The sequence below is a fragment of the Neomonachus schauinslandi genome, chromosome 8 (genome assembly GCF_002201575.2).
Source record: "Neomonachus schauinslandi chromosome 8, ASM220157v2, whole genome shotgun sequence".
NCBI lineage: Eukaryota > Metazoa > Chordata > Mammalia > Carnivora > Phocidae > Neomonachus > Neomonachus schauinslandi.
In genome coordinates, this window is record NC_058410.1 from 20,325,499 (window position 1) to 20,341,555 (window position 16,057).

The 16,057-nt window shown below is 37.4% G+C and overlaps 1 protein-coding gene across 2 annotated transcripts in view; it reads left to right on the forward strand.

Moving 5' to 3' along the window:
* Positions 1-16,057, forward strand: part of EPM2A (EPM2A glucan phosphatase, laforin) — a 102,985-nt gene that overhangs the window by 66,501 nt on the left and 20,427 nt on the right. The window lies entirely within an intron of this gene.

Below are 16,057 nucleotides of genomic sequence, written 5' to 3' on the forward strand. Positions count from 1 at the left end.
GCTCCCCTGGTAGATAACACTTCTTATTTATTGTCACAACTTGTTGCTAGAGGAATTAAGCACATCCTGGGAGGGTCCTCTTGGAATCTTGTACCTAGTTTGACCCAAACTTCTCCCATGCACTTATTCCCTTTGCTGATTTTGCTTTGTATCCTTTCATTGCAATAAATCTCAGCTGTGAGTACACTATATGCTGAGTCCTATGAGATCTTCTAGCATATTGTAGAACCTGGGGTGGTCCTAAGTGGCACATCCACTCTGTAGGACCCAGTCCAGCTAATGTCTTGAGCCGATCCTGGCCAGGACCGTGGGCTATCAGAAGGCTCATCACCACCAATCAGTAGGGGTGCAGGTAGCCTTTTTGCCTTAGACTAGTATCTGGTCAGCTAGTATGAATCCAAGGTACAGGTGTGCCTATAATGTGTGGGTTGGTTTTTTCACTATATTTTAAAGTTACTTTCTGCTTATATAATGTGATCATTAAAAGCATGTGCTCTGAGTTGGGCTGCCATGGTTTGAATTCCAGGTTGGCCACTTCCTAGCAGTGGGACTTTGGGTACCTTACTTAACTGTTGTGCATCATTTGTAAGATAATGATAATAATAAAACTTACTTTAATAGACTGTTGCCAGGCTTACATGAGATAAAGTAATGTGCTGATTCTTTTGACTTGGTTCAGTGGTTTTACATTTTGACCATTTCCTGAGGTTAGTAGTATAAGGTTGGGCTCTTCTATTAGTTGCAGACCTGCTGATATATTCTTCACTCTGTTGACTTTGGGTTAGTTTTTTGGGGGGGAGGCAGGTTTTGTAAGCCTGTGTCCATGCTGCCATTTTTCCTGGAAATAAATTTACTTTTAAATGTTCAAAATTGATACCATAAATGGAACTCCAAGATGCTGATATTTAGTCTTTTTTTTTTTCAGAGACCATTTTTATTTCATTTCATTTCATTAATTAATTAATTTATTTTTATTATGTTCAGTTGGCCAGCATATAGTACGTCATTAATTTTTGATGTAATGTTCAACGATTCATTTGTTGTGTATAACACCCAGTGCTCATCACATTCCTTATGTATTTTTCTTAGTTCATGAGTAGCAGGAAAACACTTGAAAACAGTAGAAAACACCAACATTGCAAGTAAGTAAGTAAATAAAATTTTACTGAGCACCTACTACCCACTATTATATTGGTAACTACTTGTACTAATTCATCTTATTCTTCCAACACTTTAGAATATGGGTATTAATATCCACATTTTAATGATGAGGACCCTAAGCCATAGGGAAGTTAAATGCATTAACCACATTAATGTATCCACTAAGTTGCAGAACTGGGATTCAAACACAGGACTTTTGGTTTTAAGGACTACTGTCCAAGTATTATGCTGTCTTATGAAAAACCATAGTGAAAGTAAGTACTAATTATCAGAAATGAAAATTAGGGGACAGGGAAGAAGACTCCTGTGTTTACTAGAGATGCTTCTTTAAAAGCATATTTGGCCACGTGAACATGGCCAAATTAGTCATACTTTTTGAGATTTCTGTAGCAGAATTTATTATGGCTTCTGTGGCTTCATTTTTATCATCATCATAGACTTTTGAAACTAACATCTTAACTGATAACCTCCCTACCGTTTTGCATATTAGTAGATTTCTGAATTTGCTCTGAACATTTCCTTTTCAATTATTGCAGGAAAAATAGGTCTTACCTGTATCCTCAGACCGCATTTTTGGCTCAAAAACCTAAAGAGATCTAGCAGTAGCAACTCTTTTATTTTTATTTTTTTAAGATTTTATTTTATTTATTTGACAGAGAGAGACAGACAGTGAGAGGGAACACAAGCAGGGGGAGTTGGGGAGGGAGAAGTAGGCTTCCTGCGGAGCAGGGAGCCTGATGCAGGGCTCGATCCCAGGACCCCAGGATCACGACCTGAGCCGAAGGCAGACGCTTAACGACTGAGCCACCCTAGCAGTAGCAACTCTTAAAAACATCTTCCCAACACTAAGGACTAAGCTGGTTTTCTGCTTTATGATATAGTTAATTTTAATGAGATAAATTTATATATTTCTAACTTAACTTAAAAAACAATTTTTGGGGATGCCTGGGTGGCTCAATTGGTTAAGCGTCTGCCTTTGGCTCAGGTCATGATCCCAGGGTCCTGGGATCGGGCCCCACATCAGGCTCCTTGCTCAGCGGGGAGCCTGCTTCTCCCTCTCCCTCTGCCTGCTGCTCCCCCTGCTTGTGCTCTCTCTCTCTAACAAATAAATAAATAAAATCTTAAAAAAACCCAATTTTTGAATTAGTAAATGCCAATGTTCTGTTCTTTTCCTTTTCTTTTTTTTTAAGTAGTGTTTTTGGTTTCAACAGAACCATCTCAATAGACATACCAACCAAAAGACTTTTACCTGTGCCAATCCTTAAGAAATTCTCTTTTAAAGAAATTCTCTTTTAGGGGGAGCTAAAGCCTAACAAGCAACATCTTCATCAAGTAGCATATATCTTGCAAATTTGAGTCCTTCAGATTTCAAGTTATTATTATTTTTAAAGTAACTTTGTTTTGTAAACTTGAAAATAAATTATGACCTCCACCTCTCAAATATTATTTTAGAGGATTGGTGTCACGATTTTGAGAGTATTTTCATGTTAAGAACTATATCTTATTTACATCTATATTCTTGCAACCTATTTCAATGACTGGGTGCTGAGTGCATAGTCTAAAATACTAAGCAGTTCCTTGGATTGTGTTTTTCTTGATCATTGTAGCTATACCTGAGTAGCTTTTACTTAATAGCTGTTTTGCACTTCTCTAGCTATTTTGGACAGTTTCTAGTATGTACAATAATCGATGTTTAGGCATTTAAACACATATGATATGATAGAATATAATGGTAATAAACCATTAGGAAGGCCAGTCCTCGTTTCACTTCACAGTAAAACATTGCCGTTTGAAATACCAGGTTCCTGGGACTTCCAGAAGTCCAGATTTGCTTTCGTGTCAACATAGCATGCATGTGTGTTTGCTTGTGTCCATGCACACACACATACACACAGATAGATGAGTGCAATCAAATCAAATAAACCAAACAATCCATCCAATCTTGGGCAGTGACAAAGTAACTCACAAAGGTAAGTAAGAATGTTACCCTCAAGGAGCTGACAGTCTAGAGGGGGAAATAGACTTCCAAACAGATCCAATCATTAGTGGCAAAAGTCTAACATTATACAAGTAATGTAAGGGATTTTGGAAACAGGAAGATTGCCCAAAACTTCAGGAACTTTAGAAAACAATTCTATTGAATATGAGACTCAAACTAAGTGGAAATTGATTTTAATATTAGTAACTCAGTGGCTAGTTAACAAACTATAAGCCAAATCCTCTTCACTTTATTCTTAAACTTTGAGTAACCAGGAAGTGTTATCAGTGAGAACAGATCACTCATACCTTCCAGTGTCACCTACTACCTACTATTATATTGGTAACTACTTGCACTAATTCATCTTATTCTTCCAACACTTTAGAATATGGGTATTAATATCCACATTTTAATGATGAGGACCCTAAACTATAGGGAAGTTAAATCCATTAACCACATTAATGAAGCCACTAAGTTGCAGAACTGGGATTTAAACACAGGACTTTTGGTTTTAAGGACTACTGTCCAAGTATTATGCTGTCTTATTATGAAAAACCATAGTGAAAGTAAGTACTAATTATCAGAAATGAAAATTAGGGGATGAGGAAGAAGACTCCTACGTTTACTATAGATTCTTCTTTAAAATATCCACATTTTAATGATGAGGACCCTCATTTCCTTTGTTCATTTGTTTTGTTTCTTAAATTCTACAAATGAGTGGAATCATATGGTATTTTTTTTCCTTTGGCTTATTTCACTTAGCATATTCTCTAGATCCATTCATGTTGTTGCAAATGGCGAGGTTCATTTATTGATGGATACTTGGCCTGCTTCCATAATTTGGCTGTTGTTTTTATTTATTTGTTTATTATTTATTTATATATTTTTAAAAGATTTTATTTATTTATTTGAGAGAAAGAGAAGGAGAGAGAGCACAAGCAGGTGGAGGGGCAGAGGGAGAGGGAGAAGCAGACTCCCTGCTGAGCAGGGAGCCTGATGTGGGGCTCAATCCCAGGATCCTGAGGTCATAACCTGAACTGAAAGCAGATGCTTAACCAACTGAGCCGCCCCTGTTTTTTTTTTTTTTTTTTAAGATTTTATTTTTAAGTAATCTCTACACGCAACACGTGGCTTGAACTCACAACCCCGAGATCAAGAATCTCACTCTCTACTGACCGAGCCAGCCAGGTGCCTCTAATCTGGCTATTGTAAATAGTGCTACAATAACCACAGAGATGCATATAGCCTTTGAATTAGTGCTTTCGTATTCTTAGCATAAATACCTAATAGTGCAATTACTGGATCATAGGGTAGCTCTATTTTTAACTTTTTTTTTTAAAGATTTTATTTATTTATTTGACAGAGATATACACAGAGAGAGCAGGAACACAAGCAGGGGGAGTGGGAGAGGGAGAAGCAGACTTCCCGCAGAGGAGGGAGCCTGATGTGGGACTCGATCCCAGGACTCTGGGATCATGACCTGAGTCGAAGGCAGACGCTTAACGACTGAGCCACCCAGGTGCCCTATTTTTAACTTTTTAAGGAAACTCCATACTATCTTCCATCAGTGCAAGAGGGTTCCTTTTTCTCCACATCCTTGTCTACACTTGTGTTTTGTACTTTTGATTTTAGCCATTCTTATAGGTGTGAGGTGATATCTCACTGTGGTTTTCATTTGCATCTTCCTGGTGATGGGTGATGTTGAGCTTCTGTTCATGTGTTGGCCGTCTGTATATCTTCTTTGAAGAAATGTCTGTTCATGTCTCCTGCCCATTTTTAAATTGGATGATTTGGGTTTTTGGTGTTGAGTTGTATAAGTTTTTTTTTTTTTGAGAGAGAGAGAGAAAGAGAGAGAGTGAGATCATGAGCAGGGGGAAGGGCAGAGGGAGAGGGAGAAAATCTTAAGCAGGCTTCACTCTCAGCGCAGAGCCTGATGCTGGGCTTGATCCCAGGACACTGAGATCATGACCTGAGCTGAAATTAACAGTCAGACACTTAACCAACTGAGCCACCCAAGTGCCCCTTTTATAAGTTCCTCATGTATTTTGGATATTAACCCTTTATTGAATATATCATTTGCATATATCTTCTCCCATTCAGTAGATTGTCTTTTAATTTTGTTGGTGGTTTCCTTTGCTGTGCAGAAACTTTTTATTTTGATGTAGTCTCAATAGTTTATTTTTGTTTTTGTTTCCCTTGCCTCGGGAGATATATCTAGAAAGATGTTATGGCCAATGTCAGAGAAATTATTCCCTGTGCTGTCTTCTAGGACCTTTATGGTTTTAGGTCTTACATTTAAGTCTTTAATCCATCTTGAGTTTATTTTTGTGTGTGGTGTAAGAAAGTGGTCCAGTTTCGTTCTTTTGCATGTAGCTGTCCAGTCTCCCCAACACTTTGTTGAAGAGACTTTCTTTTTCCTATTACATGTCCTTGGCTCCTTTGTAGAAGATTAATTGACCATATAATTGTGGGTTTATTTCTGGGCTTTCTATTCTGTTCTATTGATCCGTGTGTCTATTTTTGTGCCAGTACCATACTGTTTTGATTACTACAGCTTTGTAATATAATTTGAAGTCTGGAAGTGTGATGCCTCAGCTTTGCTTTTCTTTTTCAAGATTACTTTGGCTATTCAGGGTCTCTTGTGGTGCCATACAAATTTTAGGAATGTTTGTTCTAGTTTTATGACAAATGCTGTTGGTATTTTGATAAGGATTGCCTTAAATGTGTAGATTGCTGTGGGTAATAGAGACATTTTAACAATATTTGTACTTTCAACCCGTAAGCATGGGATGCCTTTCTGTTTCTTTGTGTCCTCTTCAATTTCTTTCATCAGTGTTTCAGAGTTTTCAAAGTACAGGTCTTTCACCTCTTTGGTTAAGTTTATTCGTAGGAATTTTATTATTTTTGGTACAATTGTAAATGGGATTGTTTTCTTAATTTCTCTTTCTGCTGCTTCATTATTGGTGTATAGAAATGCAGTGGATTTCTGTACATGGAATTTTGTATCCTGCAACCTTACTGAATTCATTTATCAGTTCTAGTAGTTTTTTGGTGGTCTTTAGTGTTTTCTCTCTCTATATATAGTATCATGTCACCTACAAATAGTGAAAGTTTTACTTCTTTCTTACCTATCTGGATGTCTTTTATTTCCTTCTCTTGTCTAGGACTTCCAATACTATGTTGAATAAAAGTGGTGAGAGTGGACATCCTTGTCTTCTTGTTCCTGACCTCAGGGGGAAAGCTCTCAGTTTTTCACCACTGAGTATGGTGTTAGCTGTGGGTTTTCCATATAAGGCCTTTATTATGTTGAGGTATATTCCCTTTAAATATACTTTGTTGAGGGTTTTTATTATGAATGGATGTTGTGCCTTGTCAAATGCTTTCTCTGCATCTATTGAAATGATCATATGGTTTAAAAAAAATTTTAAATTCAATTTAATTAACATATACTGTATTATTAATTTCAGAAGTAGAATTCAGTGATTCATCAGTTGCATACAATACCCAGTGCTCATTACTTCAAGTGCCCTTTATAATGCCCTTCACCCAGTTACCCCATCCTCCCACCCACCTCCCCTCCAGCAACCCTCAGTTTGTTTCCTGTAGTTAAGAGTCTCTTATGGTTTGTCTCCCTCTCTGTTTTCCTCTTATTTTATTTTTCCTTCCCTTCCCCTATGTTCATCTGTTTTGTTTCTTAAATTCCACATATGAGTGAAATCGTATGGTATTTGTCTTTCTCTGACTGACTTATTTTGCTCAACATAATACCCTCCAGTTCCATCCACGTCATGGCAAATAGCAAGACTTCATTCTTTTTGATTGCGGAATAATATTCCATTGTATATATGCACCACATCTTCTTTATCCATTCATCTGTGGATGGACATCTGGGCTCTTTCCATATTTTGGCAATTGTGGACATTGCTGCTATAAACATTGGGGTGCAAGTGCCCCTTCGAATCACTTGATCAATCATATGGTTTTTATCCTTTCTTTTATTGATGTATCATGTTGATTGATTTATGAATATTGGAACTACCCTTGTATTCCAAGAATAAATCCCATTTGATCATGATGAATGATTTTTTAAATTTATTGTTGGATTTGGTTTGCTAATGTTTTGTGGAGGATTTTTGCATCTATGTTCATCAGAGATATTGGCCTGTAGTGCTCTTTTTTTTGGTGTGTGCGTTTTTGTCTGGTTTTGGAATCAGGGTGATGCTGGCCTCATAGAATGAATTTGGAAGTTTTCTTTCCTCTTCTAGTTTTTGGAAAAGTTTGATAGAATTTGCCTATGAAGCCATCTGGTCCTGGACTTTGGTTTCTTGGGAGTTTTTTGATCACTGATTCAATTTCATTGCTGGTAATCAGTCTGTTCACATTTTCTATTTCTCACTGCTTTAGTTTTGTAGTTTATATGTTTTTAGGAATTTATCCATTTCTTTTAGGTTGTTCAATTTATTGGCATGTAATTTTTCATAATCTCTTACAATCCTTTGTGTATCTGTGGTATTGGTTGTTATTTCTCCTCTTTCATTTGTGATTTTGTTTATTTGATTCCTGTCCCTTTCTTTTCTCTTTTGTTTGATGCATGTAGCTAGAGGTTTATTAATTTTGTTGATTTTTTTTTTTTTAAGATTTTTATTTATTTGTCAATGAGAGAGAGCGAGAGAGCACAAGCAGGGGGAGTGGCAGGCAGAGGGAGAAACAGGCTCCTAGCTGAGCAAGGAGCCTGATGCAGGACTCAATCCCAGGACTCTGGGATCACGACCCAAGACGAAGGCAGACACTTAACTGACTGAGCCATCCAGGTGTCCTTTGGTCTTTTAAAAGAACCAGCTTCTAGTTTCATTGATATGTTCTATTGTTTTTTTTTTTTTTTGAGTTTCAAATAATTTATGTCTGCTCTAATCTTTATTATTTCCTTTCTTCTGCTGGCTTTGGTTTTTGTGTGTTTTTCCTTTTCTAACTCCTGTAAGTGTAAGATTAGATTGAGATTTTTCTTGCTTCTTGAGGTAGGCCTGTATTGCTATAAACTTCACTCTTAGAACTGCTTTGGCTGCATCCCAAATATTTTGGACTGTTGTGTTTTCATTTTCATTTGTTTCCATGTATTTTTAATTTCCTCTTCGATTTCTTGGTTGACCCATTCACTGTCTAGTAGCATGTTATTTAATCTCCAAGTGTGTATGCCCTTTCCAGATTTCTTATTATGGCTGAATTTTAGTTTCAAAGCATTGTGGTCAGAAAAGATGCATGGTATGACTTTGATCTTTTTGAATGTGTTGAGACTTGTTTTGTGGACTAATATATGATCTATTCTTGAGGATGTTCTATGTGTACTTGAAAAGAATGTGTAGTCTGCTGTTTTAGGGTGGAATGTTCTGAATTTATCTGTGAAATCCATCTGGTCCAGTGTGTCATTCAAAGCTAGTTTCCTTGTTGATTTTCTGTTTGGATGATCTGTCCATTGATGTAAGTGGAGTGTTAAAGTCCCCTACTATTATTGTATTACTATCCATTAGTTCCTCTATGTTTGTTATTAACTTTTATGTATTTGGGTGTTCCCATGTTGGGTGCATAAATATTTATAATTGTTATATCTTCTTGTTGGATTGTCCTCTTTATTATTACATAGCATCCTTCTTTGTCTCTTGTTACAGTCTTTGTTTTAAAGTCTATTTTATCCAATATAAGTATTGCTACTCCAGCTTTCTTTTGATATCCATTTGCATAATTATTGTTTCTCCATCCCCTCACTTTCACTCTGCATATACCTTTAGGTCTGAAATGAGTTTCTTGAAGGTAGCATGTAGATGGGTCTTGTTTTTTTATCCCTTCCAGCACCTTGTGTCTTTTGATTGGAGCATTTAGTCCATTTACATTACTTTGGATGGACTAAATGCCATTTACATTCAAAGTAATTATTCATAGGTATTTATGGACATTTTCTTACTTGTTTTGTGGTTGTTTTTATAGTTCTTCTCTCATCCTTTCTTTTCTTGCTCTTTTCTCTGATGGTTTGCTGGCATTCTTTAGTGATATACTTGTATTTCTTTCTCTTTATTTTTTGAGTGTCTGTTACTGGTTTTTGATTTGTGGTTACCCTTAGGTTTGTATATAACATCTTCTGTCTGTATGAAGTTGATGGTCACTTAAGTTTGAACCTATTCTTTACTTCTCTCCCCTCTGCATTTTAGGTATATGGTGTCTTACCTTACATCCTTTTATTTTGTGAGTTCTTTGGCTGATTTTTATAGATGTACTTATTTTTTCTGCTTTTGTGCTTCCTACTTTTCTTTACTTTTACTTATGGTCTTTCCTTTCCACTCAAAGAGTCCCTTTTAACATTTCTTGTAGGGCTGGTTTAGTGGTCATGAACTCCTTTAGCTTTTGTTTGTCTGGTAAACTCCTTATCTCTCTTATTCTGAAAGATAGGATAGTGGCTATCCTTGTAAGGATTAGAAAGGAGTAAGAGGAGAGTTTTCTAGGGTTTGTAGAAGTTCTGTTTCTGGATTTGGGTGCTGGCTATATGTTATATTCAGTTTGTAAAAAGATATATTGAGCAGTCCACTTATGTGTATTTTTAATGTATATTATTTTCAATAGAAAGTTTTTAAAAGTTCATGTACTCAGTCTTGCAAATACTTAAAAATTGACAGAGTGAGAAAAATCCTAATGTGTTACAAAGATAAACAACCAAAATGACTTACTGCAATGTTTCTCTTCAGTAGTTTCCATCAGAAAGTTAGATTCCTATTCAAAGTAAACAAGTAAGGATGGTAAAATAAAAGGCAGAGAAAAACAATTGTTTTTGAAGTCCATAACTGATTTTCAGTAGACCCACTTAAATTGTGTTTCAGATCTGTGGTACTGTACTTATTTTATTTGTTGATGTTTATCTCAAGAATGTGATAGGCTAAATGGCTGTATTTGTGAAAGTGCTTTCCGATGTTTGCTAAAACACATTGGAAAAGCCAACATAATAGCACTATAGCTTTTTATAGATCATAAAAGAAACAAATAAAGCCTTGGGGCGCCTGGGTGGCTCAGTCGTTAAGCATCTGCCTTCAGCTCAGGTCATGATCCCAGGGTCCTGGGATTGAGCCCCGCATCAGGCTCCCTGCTCAGCAGGAAGCCTGCTTCTCCCTCTCCCACTCCCCCTGCTTATGTTCCCTCGCGCTGTGTCTCTCTCCCTCAAATAAATAAAATCTTAAAAAAAAAAAAGAAACAAAGCCTCCTAAAAGTATATTTGAAGCTTCATAGGTCCTAGTTGGGAAATGGAATTATTTAATGTTTCAATAATGCCATAGGACCATCCTCCTTTTATGTACCATAAGTATCACGCCAGCCGCCTACTTTTAATATCAACGAGAAGAGGATGGATAGAATTTTCACACCTGTAATTTGTGTTGGAAACAATAAAAGATACATGAACATTTTCGACAGATCCCTTTGACCTATTTAATAAAATAACAGAATCCGAAATTATGAAAATTTTTAAGAAAGCTCTTGAGTAACTGAGGGGCATACTGTGGCAGGTGTGTTGGTCAATAGGGTGGGCATCAGTATTACTCAGGGCTCTCAATGCCTGCCAAACTCCCTCTTCTCTTGTGGTTATTTTATATTAATGACCATTCTTCTTCCTTTCCTTATGTAATATAAAAAACCCACCACTTAATTCCTGATTCTGTTTGCTGGATAGAGAAGGCAGTTCATTAATACATCACCCAATGTTTCTCGCTGCAGATGGGCTATGCATTGCTAGGGAGAGGTAAGGGCTCTCAGGAAAGCTTCCTTTACATTGATAGAAACAGGTGTTCTCTTTTAGCTGTCAAGTCAGCTCCCTTCCGAGAATCTCGGATAAGTGGTCCAAATTACATCTAAGAGGAAAATTCACCCAAGCATAATTACTTTTCATCAGGGTGCCACAAATAACGAAAAGAACAGAACACTGGAAGTATATTGTAGTCTACTTAATCACCATCATTTTAAAAAGCTGATGTTGAATTCCTTACTTCAAGGCAAATTGTATAGCTTTGGTGGAAAATTAGGCATATTTTCTAAACACTAAATTATGTTTCTTCTAATTCACATTTGGCTAAGAAAAGCTGGCTAGTCTTTGTAGCAACGGAATATAAGAGATAAGGTTTGCAGCTGCCATTTCAAACAGTGCGGTTTTTTGTCTATTCTTTAATAGCTTCCTGTGTTTTTATTCATATTGAATGAATCTCCTTCTTTATCTTTCTTGGTAGGATAAATTTCATCAGGGCTGCTGTCTATGCAGGGTGTAGGCAGATGCCTTATATCACCTTGCCCCTCCATCTCCTATTGTCCCTCGCCCCCACCCAAGAGCGGAACTTGTGGAGAGCAAGAGATTATTAATATGGGTAGAAATAGTAAAGCTCTGCCCAGTGATAAACAATTATCTAGCACCATGCCTAAGAAATCCTGGTCATCAGAATTTTAGATAGCATCTCTCTGCACTTAAGAGAAGTTCTAGAACTGAAAATCTTGGTTGAGGCATGATGGAAAATCTGAGACCAAAAAAACTGGTGTGTGACTACAAGCTCAATCATTGATTAGATATGGGGAAGTTGCTTAAACTGTGCATGGCTTGGTTTATTCATCCATAAAATTAGGATAATAATACCTATCCTATAAGAATCAAAGAGCCTAAAAAACCCATTTTTTCCCCTAGGATTGTACTTGATTAATAGTAGTAATTATAAACAAAAGCTAATATTTTGGGGAGGGTGTGTAGACTTTTAGGGAGATGTTGGGAGAAAGTGCCTGTCATACATTAGCACCTTTAACCAGGGTGAAGGGCTTCAAGTCACCTTCTGTTTTCCCAGTTGCATTCTGTTTGTTCCCCATCAGCAGCTCTTCTTCTGTGATCCTTGCTGTTATCCTTTCCAGCCAATTATGGAGAGCCTCCCACCCTCATAGCCGCTCTCTCTTTCCTTCCCACATTGATGAATGTTTCCTTTGGTTTGATGGACTAGAAATCCCATTCATAAAATCAGATTTGTCTTGATGATTAAGTTACTCTGGGCAGAGCTATTGGCTCCCCAATACATTACATATGTAAGGCGGGATCGGCAGGCTTTTCTGTAAAGTGTTGGGCAGTATGCATTTTAGGCTTGCTGGGTCATATGGTTTCTGTTGCAGGTAGTCAGCTCTTTTGTTGTAATGTGAAAGTAGATATAGACAATATGTTATCAAATGAGCATGGCAGTGTTCCACTGAAACTGTATTTACAAACAGATGGTGAGCTGGGTTTGGTCCATGGGCCATAGTTTTCTATGTCCCTAAGACATAAAGATGGATCACCCTGTACCAGCGTTTAAGGGACACAACAATCATGCAGTGAGGCTTTCCTGAAAATGTGCTCTATAGAGCATCAAACCTTACCTGGCCAAATATATTTCTGAAATGCTCCATGATTTTTCCCCTTCTTAGAGGTTCACCAATGCCTTAATACACTAAAGGCCCTGACTTTTTTCAGGGGTGTACCACGAGTAATAGGAATGATAACTAATGCCTTCAGAGTGCTTAGTATGTGCATGGAACGGTTCTAAATGCTCTGACATGTATTATTTCAACTAATCTCCCTGTGAGATGTAGAGTATTGTTAATGCCATTTTATAGTTGATGAAACTGAGGCACTGGCAGGTTAATAATCTGCCCAAGGTATAACAGAATTAGTGGAGCTGGGGTTCAAAGATAGGCAGCCTGGCTCCAGAGTCTGTGCCCTTGGCCACCGTCATCTCCATGTAACATCTGGGCATCGATGTGCAGTAAGTACCATGTGAGCTGGGAAGGTGCTTCTTTACTCTAGTTCTCTCAGTTTACACATTAGAAAATTGAGGTCTAGAGAGATTCCAGTGACTTTGCAGGGTCACAAGCATAATTAATAACTGAGATAAGTTTACAAATCAATTAAATCACGGCTTGTCACTTGAAGAAATGCTTAAATTAATCCTTTATAAAGACAGAAAATCCTTTTAAAAATGAGTAATCACCTCTAATTTCCTTTTTCCAATTCAGGTTTTTATAGCCAGTTCCATTTCAGTGGGGTAAATGTTTGATTTTTAAAAGGTGGAATTATTTCCACTTAAAAAAAAAATAGGATAGACAGATCTTAATCTCCAACTCTCACCTCTCTCTCAGGCTCCGAATCAGTGTTCCCAAGACTCTGAGCACATCAAAATCACTTGGGGTCCTTGGAAAAAATGATGCTGAGCCCCACACCACCACCTTAGAAATCCTGTTTTTTTTTTTTTTTTTTTTTTTTTAGGATTTATTTATTTATTTTAGAGAGACAGAGAGAGAGAGAGCGAGCAGGGGAGGGTGTTGGGGAGGGACAGGGGGAGAGAATCTTCAAGCAGACTCCCCGCTCAGTGCAGAGCCCGCCGTGGGGCTCGATCCCACCACCCTGATATCATGACCTGAGCCGAAGGCGGCCACTTAACCGACTGAGTCACCCAGGTGCCCCCAAAATTCTGTTTTAATTGAGGATCTGGTCTAAGTGTTTCTAAAGATGTCTCCAAGAGATTCTAGTATGTATCCAGGCTTGCGAATCACTGCTCTAGAATCACATTTGTTATTGTCTGCTAAATTTGTCCACCTACATTAACAGTTAACATTTAAAATACTACATGGAATAAAACAAAACTTATGTGGGCCATGGCTTATAATTTATAAAGTTGTGACCACATTCCAGGCATGAGTGGAACTTTATTATTGCAGATAATTTGTGCTGGCGGCTATAATATTTGATCAGTTTTGTGTGAGTGGGACCTTTAGATTGACATGCATAACTGCAGAAACAGACTAACTCAAAACTCAAGGATTCTGGTAGGTTGCTACAAGTCTGTATGGCTCGTATAGAGGCTGTTCTCTACCTTTTATGTGGATGTTTAATGCCTGGGACTTATGGTAGAAGAAACAAGTATTTTGGAGGATTAGGTTTCGCCACCATTCTTCAACTACTTACAAATATAATCATTTATGATAGAAGACTTTAGAAAAGAAATCATGTGTAGTAGAGGAGTTTAGCATAGACATAGACCATCTATGAGATCAAATGGGATTGAAATTATCAGGATTTGAGATGGTCTAACTACTATCAAACACTAGATTTGTCTTTAAGTTTTCTGCAGTAAAGGCAAAAAAGGTAACAATGTTAAGGGACATAGTTTTATATTTTGGCTAAAAACAGCTTCCACATTACAGAGAAAATTGTTATTTTTGAGCTGATTTCAACCAGTAATTTAATACATATATTTTTGGGATAACACAGTTAAAATATCTTTACCAGAGTTTTGCAAAAGTCATAGAAACGCTTATCAATTGATGATAGTTGAATAAATCCTCATATAGTTGAATGAACCAAATATTGTAAATAAAGACATTTCTATAGTTGTTCATTCACTCATTTATTTATTCTTTCAGTCACCTGTTTGCTTTTAATTGCTAACAGTGTACTGGATACACTGTTAAGTTCTGGGAATACGGCACTCAATAAGATCATTCTTGTTCTCAAGCAGCTCACAGTATAGAGGAGGAAATGCTCAGTACAACCAACACTTCAGAGTGAGAGTCCAGAGCTGGAAATAGAGGTGTGTGTTCATTTATGTTATGGGGACACAAAGAAGGAGGACCTAAGTGAGATTATGGGCAATCAGAGAAGACTGAATAGGCTTAATCAGATAGATGAGCACTGAAAATGCATTTTAAAAGGAAGAACATCAGGTTAAGCAGCAGGGAAAGAATACAGGGCATTCAGGAGAATTACAAATATCTCTCCTAAATTGGAGGGTGAGGTTCACTTGGGGATGTGGAATCAGAGATGTATGTAGGGTCAGATTCCAAATATCAGACCAAAGGCTTATAGACTTTATATAAAAGTGATGGGTAGGCATCTGACTATTTTAGGTAGGGGAGTCACATGATCAGATTTCTGTTTTAGCAAGATTACTGTAGCTACAGTGTGGAAGGGAGACAGACTGGGAGGTCACTTAGGAGGCTGTTGGTGTAATTCACTTCGTAAGTGTTGAAGATCTGAAGGGAAGCAATGCTAATGTAGACTAGGGGATAATGTAGACTAGCTAATATAGACAGCTATTTAGGAGATTGACTTCTATGGGTTAATGACTGTAAGAAGGGGAAGAGAGAAGAATTAAGGAAAGTTTCCTGGCTTAGATGATTGGGCAGCTGCGGGATAATTTACAGAGGTCAAGAACACCAGAGGAAAATTAGGTTTTTGGGTAGGGAGCAAAGAGTGAAAGATGGTGAAGATGAGTTCATTTGGTACTTATGGGACATTGAATGGAGAATTCCAGTAGGGCATTGAGGTCTGAGCTGGAGGCAATAGTTTTGGAATTTACCAGCATGTAGATGACAGTTATAGATGGCAGTGTATATTTGGGAGATGACTTACAGTCTGGAACTCTGAGAAACACTCACACTTAAGAGAGCTTACGAAGGAGACAGAAACATTAGTAAAAATAAACTGGGTGTATGTGTGGTAATGGAAGTGATCAATAGGATACATGCTATCACTAGGGATATAATCTGGAACAGAGATGGAACTGAGATAGGAATACATTAAACTGTCTGTTGAGTATCAGTTGTGCTGGATGGGACTTGATAGGTGTTGGCTCTCTGACACTAGACTGAATTCTCTTAATGGGAGCCTATGGTTGGTTCGTATTGTTTAAGGGACATATGCTTTAGATATCAGATATGTTTAAAAAGTTTGAGATCCTAACATTTCTCCATACACTTAAGCCCAGTTGTGAGTGCAGAATAAATATCTTCAAAAGTCTTGAAGAAATTGAAACACTTGCATAGCACCAGATGGAAATGACAATGTCCTGGGCTATGAAACACGGAAGAGGCAATTTTAGCTTA